General features: G+C 42.9%; 1 protein-coding gene across 6 annotated transcripts in view; it reads right to left on the bottom strand.

Annotated features, from left to right (window-relative positions):
* The window catches only part of LOC112214716 (serine/threonine-protein phosphatase 2B catalytic subunit alpha isoform), a 127,755-nt gene that overhangs the window by 68,262 nt on the left and 42,991 nt on the right, over nt 1–16,502 (bottom strand). The gene's annotated exons all lie outside the window — the stretch shown is intronic.

Here is a 16,502-nt window from a genome sequence, read left to right as displayed (position 1 = left end):
GCCGCCTACACATAATCCTATCAAATGCTCACTTTCCCGGCTTAATGGGGAGCATCTTAATTATTGACTAATTACAGTCACCCACAACAATACCCTTCATTTGAGGAAAGCAGAAACATGGAATTCTTTGAAAACACATTTTGACATGGCTTAACAGCTGTACAGTACAAAGTAGGTACACCACCCTGATAGTCAATTGCAAATTAGCCACCAAAATATGAAGTGGATTCAATAACTCAGCATTTTCACACTATCAGAAAATAGGAAATCATGTTAATTAAAATCCCAGAGAAGCATCATGTCTAAAGAGAGATTAATGTGCTGTGCAAGTAGGGGTGGGGGAGATCCCACAGACGGGGCAATGATTTCCCTAAGGTGACATCATCTGTAATCAGACCTCTAACGCACCTCTGTCACACTGTAATGAATGAAAGAATAGAAAAAGGTAATTCATTATCGGGCTTAATTCTATATACCAGGTGTGCTACCTAAGACTGCACAGATCTATTGGGTAGCGTCCATGTTCTCAACCCCTCTCCTGAAGTGTGCACTTGAACACTTCCCGTCGTGGTGGAAACTCCCTCCAGCCTATACTTACACCAGTCTAATGCTTTAAAATCAATGACAGGAAGTGTGCAAGTGCACACTTTGGGAGAAGTGTGGGCGAACTGGGAAGCAACCTTAGACTCCTCTTTCAGTAGTCTCTCGACAGACATTCATAGACTCCTCTTTCAGTAGTCTCTCGACAGACATTCATAGACTCCTCTTTCAGTAGTCTCTCGACAGACATTCATAGACTCCTCTTTCAGTAGTCTCTCTCGACAGACATTCATATGATACAAGAAAGCAGAGCAAGATTCCCAATATGGCTCGCAAAATTAGCCTTCTCTTTCACTACCTCTGCTCATTCAGCTTTAATCCAGACAGCTATCATGGACACTGACTGAAACAATTGACAAGCCAGTCAGACAAACTATTCCTACCCCACACCTTCAGTTCAGTAGCCTACATCCCTGCACAGTCAACACTCATCTGTGTGGGTGTGCGTCAAACCCCAGCCAGTGCCTCAGATAGGGTTACCAGAGGCCCCCGGCTGGGCCACTTCTAAGCACCTGCTGTGCAACTCTAGCCCTGGGCTTAAAGTGACAGAGTGTCTACATGCAGCTTCCTGTCTGTCATGTTGAGCTGTTGTACACAGGCTCCTCCGCCCCAGGCTCCTGTCTGTCATGTTGAACAGTTGTACACAGGCTCCTTCGCCCCGGCCTCCTGTCTGTCATGTTGAGCTGTTGTACACAGGCTCCTTCGCTCCAGCCTCATGTCTCATGTTGAGCTGTTGTACACAGGCTCCTCCACCCCAGGCTCCTGTCTGTCATGTTGAACTGTTGAACACAGGCTCCTTCGCTCCAGCCTCATGTCTCATGTTGAGCTGTTGTACACAGGCTCCTCCACCCCAGGCTCCTGTCTGTCATGTTGAACTGTTGAACACAGGCTCCTTCGCTCCAGCCTCATGTCTCATGTTGAGCTGTTGTACACAGGCTCCTCCACCCCAGGCTCCTGTCTGTCATGTTGAGCTGTTGTACACAGGCTCCTCCACCCCAGGCTCCTGTCTGTCATGTTGAGCTGTTGTACACAGGCTCCTCCACCCCAGGCTCCTGTCTGTCATGTTGAACTGTTGAACACAGGCTCCTCCACCCCAGGCTCCTGTCTGTCATGTTGAACTGTTGAACACAGGCTCCTTTGCTCCGGCCTCCTGTCTGTCATGTTGAGCTGTTGTACACTGGCTCCTCATAACTTTACAGAGTGGGAAGGTATGCTGCTTCCTGGGAACAGTCTGTGTGTGTGTACTAGCGTTCATGCATGTGTGTACTCATCAGTGCAACTGTACAGTGATTGTTGGATAGTTGTAATCTTACAGGCATCTATATACCAGGTGTGCTACCTAAGACTGCCAGATCTCTTGGGCAGCGTCCAGGTTCTCAACCCTTCTCCTCAAGTGTGCACTTGGAACACTTCCCACCATGGTGGAAACTCCCTCCAGCCAAAACTTACACCAGTCCAATGCTTTAAAATCAATGCGCCCTTGTAAACAGCTTTGAAGTTACACTTACAGTGGGGAGAACAAGTATTTGATACACTGCCGATTTTGCAGGTTTTCCTACTTACAAAGCGTGTAGAGGTCTGTAATTTGTATAATAGGTACACTTCAACTGTGACAGACGGAATCTAAAACAAAAATCCAGAAAATCACATTGTATGATTTTTTAAAAGTAATTCATTTGCAATTTATTGCATGACATAAGTATTTGATCACCTACCAACCAGTAAGAATTCCGGCTCTCACAGACCTGTTAGTTTTTCTTTAAGAAGCCCTCCTGTTCTCCACTCATTACCTGTTTGAACTGCACCTGTTTGAACTCGTTACCTGTATAAAAGACACTTGTCCACACACTCAACCAGACTCCAACCTCTCCACAATGGCCAAGACCAGAGAGCCGTGTAAGGACATCAGGGATAAAATTGTAGACCTGCACAAGGCTGGGATGGGCTACAGGACAATAGGCAAGCAGCTTGGTGAGAAGGCAACAACTGTTGCCGCAATTATTAGAAAATGGAAGAAGTTCAAGATGACGGTCAATCACTCTCGGTCTGGGGCTCCATGCAAGATCTCACCTCGTGGGGCATCAGTGATCATGAGGAAGGTGAGGGATCAGCCCAGAACTACACGGCAGGACCTGGTCAATGACCAGAAGAGAGCTGGGACCACAGCCTCAAAGAAAACCATTAGTAACACACTACGCCGTCATGGATTAAAATCCTGCAGCTCACGCAAGGTCCCCCTGCTCAAGCCAGCGCATGTCCAGGCCCATCTGAAGTTTTCCAATGACCATCTGGATGATCCAGAGGAGGAATGGGAGAAGATCATGTGGTCTGATGAGACAAAAAAATAGAGCTTTTTGGTCTGAACTCCACTCGCTGTGTTTGGAGGAAGAAGAAGGATGAGTACAACCCCAAGAACACCATCCCAACCGTGAAGCATGGAGGTGGAAACATCATTCTTTGGGGATGCTTTTCTGCAAAGGGGACAGGACGAATGCACCGTATAGAGGGGAGGATGGATGGGGCCATGTATCGCAAGATCTTGGCCAACAACCTCCTTCCCTCAGTAAGAGCATTGAAGATGGGTCGTGGCTGGGTCTTCCAGCATGACAACGACCCGAAACACACAGCCAGGGCAACTAAGGAGTGGCTCCGTAAGAAGCATCTCAAGGTCCTGGAGTGGCCTAGCCAGTCTCCAGACCTGAACCCAATAGAAAATCTTTGGAGGGAGCTGAAAGTCCGTATTGCCCAGCGACAGCCCCGAAACCTGAAGGATCTGGAGAAGGTCTGCATGGAGGAGTGGGACAAAATCCCTAGTGCAGTGTGTGCAAACCTGGTTAAGAACTACAGGAAATGTAGAATCTCAAATATATTTTTATTTGCACTTTTTTGCTTACTACATGATTCCATGTGTTTTTAATCATTTTAATATCTTCCCTATTATTCTACAATGTAGAAAACAGTAAAAAGAAAGAAAAACCCTTGAATGAGTAGGTGTCCAAACTTTGACCCCACGGGGTGAGATCTTGCGTGGAGCCCCAGATCGAGGGAGATTATCAGTGGTCTTGTATGTCTTCCATTTCCTAATAATTGCTCCCACAGTTGATTTCTTCAAACCAAACAGCTTACCTATTGCAGATTCAGTCTTCCCAGCCTGGTGCAGGTCTACAATTTTGTTTCTGGTGTCCTTTGACAGCTCTTTGGTCTTGGCCATAGTGGAGTTTGGAGTGTGACTGTTTGAGGTTGTGGACAGGTGTGTTTTATACTGATGATAAGTTCAAACAGGTGCCATTAATACAGGTAACGAGTGGAGGACAGAGGAGCCTCTTAAAGAAGAAGTTACAGGTCTGTGAGAGCCAGAAATCTTGCTTGTTTGTAGGTGACCAAATACTTATTTTCCACCATAATTTGCAAATAAATTCATAAAAAATCCTACAATGTGATTTCCTGGATTTTTTTTCTCATTTTGTCTGTCATAGTTGAAGTGTACCTATGATGAAAATTACAGGCCTCTCATCTTTTTAAGTGGGAGAACTTGCACAATTGGTGGCTGACTAAATACTTGTTTGCCCCACTGTATATACACACACAAATCGATACTTGGGGTCAAATATCAATATAATATCATCCCAAAAGAATATTGTAACTGTATGGATCCCCCCCCAATGATGAACCCCCCCAATCATTGGCAACTGATTTAATGTTGGCCTAACTGCTTTTGACATACTTTATGATGATTGACATTGAAGTCTGTCTTTTATGTATTGCCCATTTCTAATTATCAATCCTGTCCTTTCTTAATCCACCCTCAATAGTTGATTCAGAAGTTTTTCAAAATCCAATTAATTAGGGCATATTTCAATTTCGAAGACTGTCATTCGGAATGGCACACACTCCTGAAGTGCTGGAACACAGAACTGAGGGAGTACAACAGACTGAGTTGGTCGAGCCTGCCTGCCTGGTTGCCTGCTTGCCCGCCTAGTTGCCTGCCTGTACGCCTGCTTGCATGGTTGCCTGGCTGATTACTAAGTACGACTCAAAACTGGGCTCCATTAGCTGATAGCTTTAATTCATTTCATCATTACTCAGCCCCCCGCCATGTAACTAGGTGATTGCTGCTCTGCCAGCTAGTCTAGAAGGAGTGAAATTGGTCTGCATTCATGAGAAGTCTGAACATGCCCTTTAACCACGACTTAAAGGGGAATTTCAATGAATCATTTGATATTGTACATTAGGTACAGTAATTCATTAATTCAGTGAAGGACCATCAAGGATCAGACCTCATTTATCCAGCACCAATCAACCCACCAAACTTGTCTTGCCCCGGCCTTTTTTAACCCTCACGTTTAAGTAAAATAGACCAACCCCAGGATTCAGTCCCCTGTTCACGAGCAGTCAGCTTTCAAGACAATAATCTACTGGACCAAGAGACTAGCCTGTTGCTCTGGAGGACAATGCTGTCGTTGCCGTCAAATCTCATTTGCCTAACTTTAAGTGCTATGAGTAACTTTTCTCCTGATGGATATTTCTCCCATCACAATGCAGTGGGACTGTGGGAGTAGAAAATGGCTTTTGGCAATCATTGAAAAAGTAGGTGCTTAATTGGTAAAAAGACCAATAACTGTTTAAACTCAGGAAAGCAACAGGCATGCTTAAGAGCCATTGCTCCAATCAGAGCCATTTCCACCATTAGATAGAAACGCTATCCATCTCCCGCTTGCGTAGCAAATTAATACTATGCATTATTCAAACGACACCCCCTCATGTATTTTGAATGCATTATCTATCTCCCCCTCATGCATTATTTGAGGCACTCCAGGGAACAGTAACTAATTCCTTTCCACGGATTAAAAGTATCATTCAAAAGGCTGATTACAGGAAGCCATGTTGGTTACACTGGGGGTCGGCACTTTTCACATTGTGTAACAATCACTTCAGCTCTAAGGTAGGAGTTTAATGACGTTGCAGAATAATGATTAATCAGAAGACAGGATGGAAGACTGGCGGATCACTGGTGCATAAATTATGATGCATGACATTTGGGGTACATCTCAATAGTGTGAAGTCATGTGAAGGATACCAGACAGATTTCAGCAAGTTGAAATTGCAATGCATTATTATATTGCAGCACATAAGAGTAATTGACATTTTTGGCCAATAAAAAAAATCAAAGCTGCAAGATTTCTTGTCTAGAGCTCTATAATGACATTAGTCAGATGACTACTTTCACTCCATTACCTCTGCTACTTCCCAAGCCTAGTACATATCATTAATTTATAAGTCCAAAACTGGATGTAGCAGCTACTGATTTCCCCTTTAAGTGGTATATGCTCCAATTACAAGATGATGGGTATGTAGTTGTTCCTAGAATATTTCATCTCTAACTGGTCAAACTGCTTTCTTCTCCAGAACCCCTATACTATATAAATTGATGCATATGTAGCCATATAATTACATATAGAATGTGAATTAAAGGATCTCTATGCATGTAGCCTATATGACTCAGTAAATATGGCCCAAGCTCACCACGTTTCAGTGCACACAGTGAGACACATAACATACACGTCTTGAGGGGGGGAAGAGTCTTGATCGACATAACATAGTGGGACTCGATCATCTGGCCCTATGGGGAAAAATAGATTTCCCACAGGGCCAGATCTTTCCTCGATTCATTTTCCCAGGAGCTCAGCAATAGTTCTGTACAAGCCCCATAGGAGAGACCCGTGAGGATAATTTGCTCCCAAAGCAACTACTATAGAGCACGTCATTCATATGGGAGGCAGACTGAACTGTTTTTAATCTATAGGATTAAATAATGGATGGAACAAACAAATGATTCTGCCATAACAGTAGATTATATATTGTATGTACAAAGAATGCTTTTTAGCTTTATGATCAGTCCAAGCAGTACATTTTCCTTTTTCTAAAATACAGGGGTTTGTCAGTACTTGAAATTATTAAATGAGCAACATTCAGCGTTCATGCTCAGTACTAGACACGCAAATGGGAGAACCCCCCCCAGTTCTTCCACATTAAACTGAAATATCTGAACCTGTCCAATAAGAATGTTATGCCCTACTGAACATGGACCAGATGTCTACACCTCCCTCCCTCCCCTTTTCAAATCAAAATCAAATCAAATTTTATTTGTCACATACACATGGTTAGCAGATGTTAATGCGAGTGTAGCGAAATGCTTATGCTTCTAGTTCCGACAGTGCAGTAATAACCAACGAGTAATCTAACCTAACAATTTCACAACAGCTACATGATACACACAAGTGTAAAGGGATAAAGAATATGTACACAAAGATATGAATGAGTGATGGTACAGAACGGCACAGGCAAGATGCAGTAGATGGTATCGAGTACAGTATATACATATGAGATGAGTAATGTAGGGTATGTAAACATTATACTAAGTGGCATTGTTTAAAGTGGCTAGTGATACATTTTTTACATGTATGGCAGCAGCCCCTCAATGTTAGTGGTGGCTGTTTAACAGTCTGATGGCCTTGATATAGAAGCTGTTTCTCAGTCTCTCGGTCCCTGCTTTGATGCACCTGTACTGACCTCGCCTTCTGGACGATAGCGGGGTGAACAAGCAGTGGTTCGTGTGGTTGTTGTCCTTGATGATCTTTATGGTCTTCCTGTGACATCGGGTGGTGTAGGTATCCTGGAGGGCAGGTAGTTTGCACCCAGTGATGCGTTGTGCAGACCTCACTACCCTCTGGAGAGCCTTATGTTTGTGGGTGGAGCAGTTGCCGTACCAGGCGGTGATACAGCCCGACCTCGATTGTGCATCTGTTCACCAGCCCTGGTAGCACAATCAATATGCTGATAGAATTTAGGGAGTCTTGTTTTCAGATTAGCCTTGTTAAAATCCCCAGCTACAATGAATGCAGCCTCAGGATATGTGGTTTCCAGTTTACATAGAGTCAAATAAAGTTCAGGGCCATCGGTGTGTCTGCTTGGGGGGGAATATATGCGGCTGTAATTATAATAAAAGACAATTCTCTTGGTAGATAATGCGGTCGACATTTGATTGTGTGGAATTCTAAGTCAGGTGAACAGAAGGACTTGAGTTCCTGTATGTTGTTATGATCACACCACGCCTCGTTAATCATAAGGCATACCCCCCCGCCCCTCTTCTTACCAGAAAGATGTTTGTTTCTGTCGGCGCAATGCGTGAAGAAACCAGCTGGCTGTACAGACTCCGATAGTGTGTCTCGAGTGAGCCATGTTTCCATGAAGCAAAGAACGTTATTCTCTTATGTCTCTCTGGAATGCTACCCTTGCTCGGATTTCATCAACCTTGTTGTCAAGAGACTGGACATTGGTGAGTAGTATGCTCGGGAGCGGTGCGCGATGTGCCCGTCTCCGGAGCCTGACCAGAAGACCGCTTCGTCTGCCCCTTTTACGGCGTCGTTGTATTGTTTCGCCGGCTGGGATCCGATCCATTGTCCTGGGAGGTAGGCAAAATACAGGATCCGCTTCGGGAAAGTCGTATTCCTGGTCGTAATGATGGTGAGTTAACGTTGCTCTTATATCCAGTAGTTCCTCCCGCATGTATGTAACAAAACCTAAGATTACCTGGGGTACCAATGTAATAAATAACATGTAAAAAAAATAAAATACTGCAGTTTCCTAGGAACGCGAAGCTAGGCGGCCATCTCTGTCGGCGCCGGAAGTCACCAGTCTCACTCCCTTGTTGTTGACATCTGACTGAAAGCTGTATTCAGTAGGCAATAGCAATGGGTTAGGCCCTTATCTCAAACTCAAATGATATTGAATATATATTGAAACCACTGCACAGGCACCCACTTCTCTCACTCACTTCCAGCATTACATCTGCTAATGCAGTAGCACACAACCACATCACACATACCTCTCATGTTTCTATTTCACCTTATATGGGTGATGGAATGGGCCATGAACTATTTTCTTTATAAGCTGCAGGCCTACTTATTGTAGGTTTCAGAGGCAAATATAAGCACAAAAATACCCATGTATTTAGGCAGAGTGTGTAGATGAAGTCAGCATTTTGCTCTCTGTACACTCACTGCACAAGTAACATGAGCGAGCATCAGGAAAAAATGAACGCTCCCATTGTTATCGACTAGGGAACCCTGACTGTCTGTAGGTGTCAATCAAATTACAGTTTACAGCCAGTATCCAGCACAGGAAGCAGCTTCATTCTATGGGTCTCAAACGAAGCAACATAACTGTGGCTACACCACCTTCACCACAGATGCCTCAGGCAGAGTGTCTGAGCAGAAAGATACCACTTGGCAAAAAGACAAATTGGCTGCAAAGACAGAATAGAGAAGGATAATAATAATGGGCATATCTTGGGCAGATGGAGCATGTGACTTTAAGAAAATTATCAAATTAAACACTGTAGGCTAGGCCTATATGTAAAGACGAAGAAAGTGTTGCCATGAGATAGCCAATGTGATTTGTCGCAACCATTCCATGTACACAACATTGACATTAAAAAGTAATATTTACAAAAATATAAATGCAACAATTTCAAATCAGTCAATTGAAAAACACTACATCACCAAAAGTATGTGGACACCTGCTTGTCGAACATCTAATTACAAAATCAGGGGCATTAATATGGAGTTGGTCCTCCCTTTGTGGCTTTAACAGCCTCCACTCTTCTGGGAAGGCTTTCCACTTGATGTTGGAACATTGCTGCGGGGACTTGCTTCCATTCAGCCACAAGAGCATTAGTCAGGTCGGGCACTGATGTTGGGCGATTAGGCCTGGCTCACAGTCGGTGTGCCAATTCCTCCCAAAGGTGTTCGATGGGGTTGAGGTCAAGGCTCAGTGCAGGCCAGTTCAGTTGTTCCACACCGATCTCGACAAACCATTTCTGTATGGACCTCGCTTTGTGCATGGGGGCATTGCCCCAGGGCAGTTTATATGCATGATCATCGTCCTCACCAGGGATGTAAACAAATTTGCGCACAGAATTTGAGAGAAAAAAGCTTTTTGTGCACATGGAACATTTTTGGGATCTTTTATTTCAACCCATGAAACATGTGACCAACACTTTACATGTTGCATTTGTATATTATACTGAACAAAAATATAATCTCAGAAAACAAAGTTGATAAACAAATGCTTAAATTCAAGTGTTTTGGCATCTAAAGGATTTCACAATGAAATCTTGCAGAGCACAGTGCCTTTCAATCCACTATGGGATTTGACCTGGGAAAATGGCTGACAGTGCACAAACAGGGCACTACCCTCAGAGTGTGGGTGATGATTTGGCTGGCACTACCCATCTACACACTGAGACAAGTTACCACGCCAGCACTTTCACTGCCCCCAGTCTCTGCATGACCACCAGAAAAAGGAAGAACAGGAGAGAAAAGAGTGTGAAAGAAGTGCAGCGAAGAAGACATAGTCAACGATAATGGCGGCTAAGAACAGCAATATTGATTATCCTCCAATAGTCTTACTTTCATAGACAATATTTCAAGTGGGGGGACAAATGTTGCCCCCCCCCCCCACGCTGCACCACCCACAACACAGTAAAAGCTGCAAAGCTAAATCCCATTATGAATCATGACTGAACTGTTGTTTGAATGGTTCCTACAAAAGAAAACTATGGAGTCCATGAACCAAGACATGACTCAATAACAGAGAAGAACGCTGCCATTCCTCAAAGAAAAAGTCACCTCTATTCAGCGTGACTACAACCAAGGAGGGACATGCAAACCAGCACTCAAAAACCCCTTCCCATCTCTCAACATATTCCCATAAAAAGGCTCTCAGCAGAGTTGGGTTTCCAGTATATTTGGAGCAGAATTGCCAAGTGTTGAACAGGATACAAAGAGGGTGCATCTCATTCCCAAAACAACATTATCAGACAGTGCTTACTAATTAAATTACATAACCACAATGAGATGGAGAAGAGAAGACCGTATGCTACTGGGTAATTGGTAGAAAATGTTGAAAGGGTTCAAACATGTCAGGTTATTTGGAAGATGAAAGGGATGGAAGAGGCATTCCAAACTTAGAACACCAACTAGAACTTCTGGTTCCCCCACAAAATTCTATACAGTTTATATGGACAATGTTGTCTGCCACATCCAAAGATGCTGAATATTAGTCTCTCCCTTCTGATACTTCTGTTGAAACACTTCACCCATAGCTCAAGTTTGTAACATCTGAGCTGCGTCCCGTCACAAATGGCACCCCATCTCCTATATAGTGCGTTTTTTTTGGACAGGGCCTACATAGGGAATAGAGTGACATTTGGGACACACCCTGGATAAATTAGCCTAGTTTCCCTACGGAACGCCTCAAACTGCATTTGCGCTACTTCTCAATAGAGCTCCCCCCCATTTACAATGGCTACAAAGCTGCCCATCAATAATTCATTAGTCGGCACTCTGCCTAGGAGATGCAATCTTCAGATACAATTAAGGCGTAATAAATTTGAGGGTGAGCCCTCCATATTTAAAACCCGCCTACGGTCCCTTTGCAGCAGCATGCAAGGCTATGCAATATTATAATATGGACAGGGGATTAAAAGAACGTTTAAGTCTGGGATTATGGTTGCCAACTTCATTTAGGGATGATTCGAAAGCAAAGAAAGCCAGAGTCAGACAGGAATAGTAATCCCACCAAAAATCCTCTTTCTGACAAAGTCAGCCTGGGTTACCAACTCCTTTCTCTAGCCTCCTCTCTACTGGCCAACTTTCAATAATTTCTCTCAGTGGTTCCCACACAGGTTTTCTTGACCAATTATCTGGTCTCGTGTTGAATCAACCACACATCCTTTCAGGAAGTCGTATGAAGATCTGCGGCTTGAAATCCACACATTTCTGAGACTGAACAAGCTTTCTAATGAAGCTGCACTGGTCAATACTAAATGGTAGACTACAATCTGTTACCCACTCTAACACCGACATCATTTAAACCCACTGACACTACCGGGAATGAGGAAACAGTTCTGGTTTTTCTATATTGTGTAATATGGAGATGAAGCACTAGAACAATGGCAGTCATGACAACCAAATGTGCTTTTGTCAGCGTTGGAGGAGTTTAGGCTTCTGTTCTATCTACTAAGTAAAGCAGAGGCCCTGGTCATTTAGAAATTTGTGACTCGTTTCAGGAAACTAGGCGTATGTCACTACTTTACAGGAGCGCCATTTGAATGTAAACTTTTTTTAAATATCTAAATGCATTTTTGGGCAGAAATGCCTTCTGGAACATGTGAACTTTCATTCGCCTTAATAACAAACTTGTATGCCATCTGTAAACATGGATAAAATAGTTAAATTATGAGCCTAGTTGGTTTAGCCATGGAAAAAGAGGGCAACCTTCCCACTAGCCATGATCAGCTGAGATAATAAGTGGGCTGGACATACTGATAGAGGAGTTCAGATTGGTCTGCCATGTAGCACGCTTCTGTCTATAATATGAGCTGGTCAATATGTGTAGGTAATCCTTTCTAACGCAGCTTTTTGTTTTTAAATACATCTTGTAGAAGAACTGCATAAGTGTTGCTCTCCACTTTCTGGAGGACTGAGTTTTGAAATCAGTGGAAATAGAGTATGATAGCTAAAGAGATTAAGAAAATTCTGGCATTTGATTGCAAATATGCAGACAGTCAAAAAGAGAACACACAGAAGTCTATTGTATAAAACACCTGACTCTGGATTACATCTTCAAACTAAGGGCAACCATGGCATCCGTGACAGAGGGAGAAGCATCCATCCATGTATATGGGTAAGAGAGTCTAGCTAGCTACATTTTCAGATATATTATACATTTCAAATTTAGTCAGAAATTAGTTTTCATTTTAAGTTAGTGTACTGTTAGTTAGCTAGCTAACGTTACGTGTATGATCTGTATCTCAGAGCCATTTGCATTGCTAGTTATAGCCCAATGTTAGCTAGCTAACATTGAACCTGGTTGGTTAGCTTCCTGCAGATTCATGCAGGGTAGTAACATTCTGAGTTGGGATTATGGTTAATTGTTTAGCTAGCTAGCTACATGTCTAAACAAAAGATTCCACTATGCAAGTAACTATTTCAATAGAATGTTCATGATGTCACTGTGACGAATGTCGATAGACGTAACTGGTAAATTTGTCAGAATACCTGATGAATTTACGAACGCTCAACACACGTTGAATATGGCCGGTGTCAGTAAATGTTGGCAAAAAAGCATTAAAATGTTGCCAGCAGCACAGTTGCAGTCACCAACGCTTTGGATAACATAAAAACAGTCTAAGCAGCTCTTCTAGGGTGAGTAAAATGGTTAAAGTGAGCTGTTCTCTCATTTGCGTCAGGAAGTAGCTAGCCAACGTTATCCAGTTAGCTTGAGTGCTTGACTGCTGCTGTTAGGTCAGAACGCTCGGATCAACCCTACTTTTAGGCCAGAGCGTCCAGTGTGTGGTCTGACTGCTCCGAGAACGAAAAACTATGAATTTACGAACAGCCAATCTGACAACGCTCTGAGTTTACGAACGCACAGAACACACGCTGGCACTCCAGATTAAATTTACGAACAGACCCGTAGTATAACGCAGACCTTAGTCTTGAAATCTTTGCTTGTTTAGTACATAGCGTCAAATGTGAATCCTTAAAGAGATGGGTGGGGCTAAAGCTTAAAAGGGTGTAAACGATGCTGAATGGGTGTAGACAAAGAAGAGCTCTCTCCAGTAGAGTCAGTAGGTACCAAGGGCCATTTTCTCAAAAGTGAGGTTACAAATGTATCAACTTTAAAAGCAGAATTACTTTCCCATTGTTCCTCAACTGTAGGGTATGACATACCATTTTCTAGCTGAGTCTACTTTTATCCAATGTAAAAAAATATTGTTAAAAATCTCATTTTGCTACATATAGCCGAATCGAGCCGGTGCGGTCACATTTGTCTGTGCCTCTTTAGCATGCGTTAGTAGGAGGGAAGCTGGTTTGGGACAAGACCCTTAGCAGAACAAGGTTTTGAAGCTAGTGCCTGAGTACCACAGGCTCAGCCTTGAATTGAGCTGCCTGTATTTGAAAAGCAGTGAGGAAGATGGAGAGACAGGGGGATATAAACTGAATGTGGTGGACCCAGGGGCGGCAGTCACGGTCACACACACACACGGTTGGTGCCCCTGGCACTCTGGTCCAAAGTGGAGAATGCAAAGTTAGGGTAAAGAGAAGAGCTGCTAGTTGAGTGTCCAAATGGGCACCGTCAAAATCTAACCCCTCTATAAGGACAAGCATATTTTAGTAGTTCATCATGTTTTCAGGTCACAAGATCATTGGTGAGTGACTTCTACTCCAGTTCATAGAATGTTCTGATAAAATATTTCTGAAAAAGCACACACACATTACTCAGGTGAGAATTGTAGTCTGCAATGAAAATGAAACCAGTGTTCAATTGATTTTTTAAATAACTACTCCACATTTACAGTATTGCATTTTCAATTCTCTTAATATTTAATCATTTTTCATCCCTGGGGTATTTCCCTATGGGCTGTTTATATTAGTTATTCAACAAAATCATATTTTAATACCCACAGTATTTTTTTTAACCTTTTATTTAACTAGGCAAGTCCGTTAAGAACAAATTCTTATTTACAATGACAGCCTAGGAACAGTGGGTTAACTGCCTTGTTCAGGGGCAGAAAGACAGATTTTTACCTTGTCAGCTCGGGGATTCGATCTAGCAACCTTTTTGTTACGGGCCCAACGCTCTAACCACAAGGCTCCTGCCGCCTCTGTGTACACAGTCAGGGGACTGAATAACCCCTCTACACGCCCCATGGTACACATAATTGCAAAAAAAAAAAGAGACTTAAATCACATCATAGAAAAATGTATAAAAAAAATTGTAAAGGGGTTGCCACGGAAACAGAGCAGCACGGCTCGGCCTGATCTTTTATCCATCATAGCAAAAACTGTTTTTTGAACGGAGATGATTTATATGAGATAGTGCTTAGAGTTCACACACATAGGGTTGCTAGGTCCTACTAACTCTAGAGAACTCCTACAGTGCCATGTCACATTGTGCGATATCTATGGTGGTTTGGAATGAGATGGCGAGAGCATGGGACTGTAAGGTTCTGCAAAAAGATAATTCTGAGATAATTGGCTTCAAAGTTCTGATCCCTCATTCGTTTGAATGGTGTCAGCAATTTTTATCTAGTATTATTTTGAATTTAACATGAATTGGGGTATTTAGAGTACTATGTAGGTAGAGAACATTGAACAGAACAAGGCTATGCCAATAACTACATTTTGACAAGAATGCTGAAAGAACATTATAATCCCAAGCAAAAAAATTGCTTCTGAAGGAGACACCTACGGCTATAGTACTCAGAAAGCTCTTCACACACAGGGCTCCTACAGGTCCTCCTAAAGTCATCAGCATGCTTCAGTTTGGCTGGCGGCTAGTCGAAGACAGCTAGGTGAACCAAACTAGTGTGTTCGCATACAACCGAAAAGGATGTTCACTTGTAAAAAAAGAGGGAAAAAAAGGGAAAGCGGCAATATTACCCCGGGACAGTAGAGGGCGATGAGCTGGTAATAATCATCTACGGCCAAGCAAGGAAGTGACGACACACCCAAACAACGAACACAAGTGTGGGAGAATAAAAGCGTACACAGAGACATTTGACTTATGAGAAAATGGAAGTTGTGCAAATTGCCTGGGATCTACTAGATTTTATGTACCCAGCAACACATATAATAGGTGCGATACGGAGACAGAGAAGATGGTTCACAATGGTGGATGTAGGGACATACGGCCAAGAGAGCTATGGTGGAGTGTTTCAAGAGTCATTTCGGGTCCAAACTGGTGCAAAAGACCCTCGATTTACCACTGCCAGCTGTCCTGCCAGGTACCACAATGCCAAGTCCTATGTTTTCCTGCGAGATGCAGCTTTCACCCTGCATGAGAATCTCAGGTATGTTGATAATATAATTTTCGTTTCTAATTTCCCTTGTTACTGCATACATGTATGCACCTCTATATGAGAAATGCCATATTTTTTTCAAGGCTTTTTGAAAATTATATGGTGTTTTTTGGGGGATGGGGCGCGAACAATACCAGTCAAAGGTTTGGACACACCTACTCATTCAAAGGTTTTTCTTAATTTTAAATATTTTCTACATTATAGAATACCTCAACTATGAAATGACACATGGAATTATGCAGTAACCAAAAAAAGTGTTAAACAAATCAAAATATGAGATTCTTCAAAGTAGCCACCCTTTGCCTTGATGAGAGCTTTACACACTGTTGGCGTTCTCTCAACCAGCTTCATGAGGAATATTTTTTGACACTTACATGATTCCATGTGTTATTTCATAGTTTGTCTTCAATATTATTATACAATGTAGAACTAAGTAAAAAAGAAAAACCTTGGAATGAGTAGGTGTGTCAACTTTTGACTGGTACTGTATATTTGACATTTTCTTGTTACCTCATTGACAGGTGTCCATCTTAATGAACCTGTGCATACCTGGAACTACCGCCACTCTCGTTGTCGGAGAGTCCGAATTCATTCGGCATCATGGCTGCAAGGATGAGGATTCTTGGTCGTGCAATCGAGTGTACCCCTGAAAAAGGCTAAGGGCAGGTTTGGCCCTCCACGGAGGAAGCTCATGAGCCAAACACAAGATACGTGCCTCACACTTTTGCTGAGACACCCCATCCCTTCTGGCAACTACCAACATGGAGGCTTGTGGCAGGGGGACCCTCTCGTGACAAGGCTTGCAAGTTAAACGACTCCCTCTGCCCCCAGTCATGTGCCATGTCAGGAAGACCTTGTTAGGAGAGGACAACAACCCAAGGCCAGACAATCATGCAGAATAGGCCTTTCTTTGGACTACTGACACACACACCTCTTGATGGACACACAGACTCAGTTCTTTGTGTGTAATGTG

The sequence above is a fragment of the Oncorhynchus tshawytscha genome, linkage group LG15 (assembly GCF_018296145.1).
Source record: "Oncorhynchus tshawytscha isolate Ot180627B linkage group LG15, Otsh_v2.0, whole genome shotgun sequence".
NCBI lineage: Eukaryota > Metazoa > Chordata > Actinopteri > Salmoniformes > Salmonidae > Oncorhynchus > Oncorhynchus tshawytscha.
This window is presented reverse-complemented; position numbering and strand designations above follow the sequence as displayed.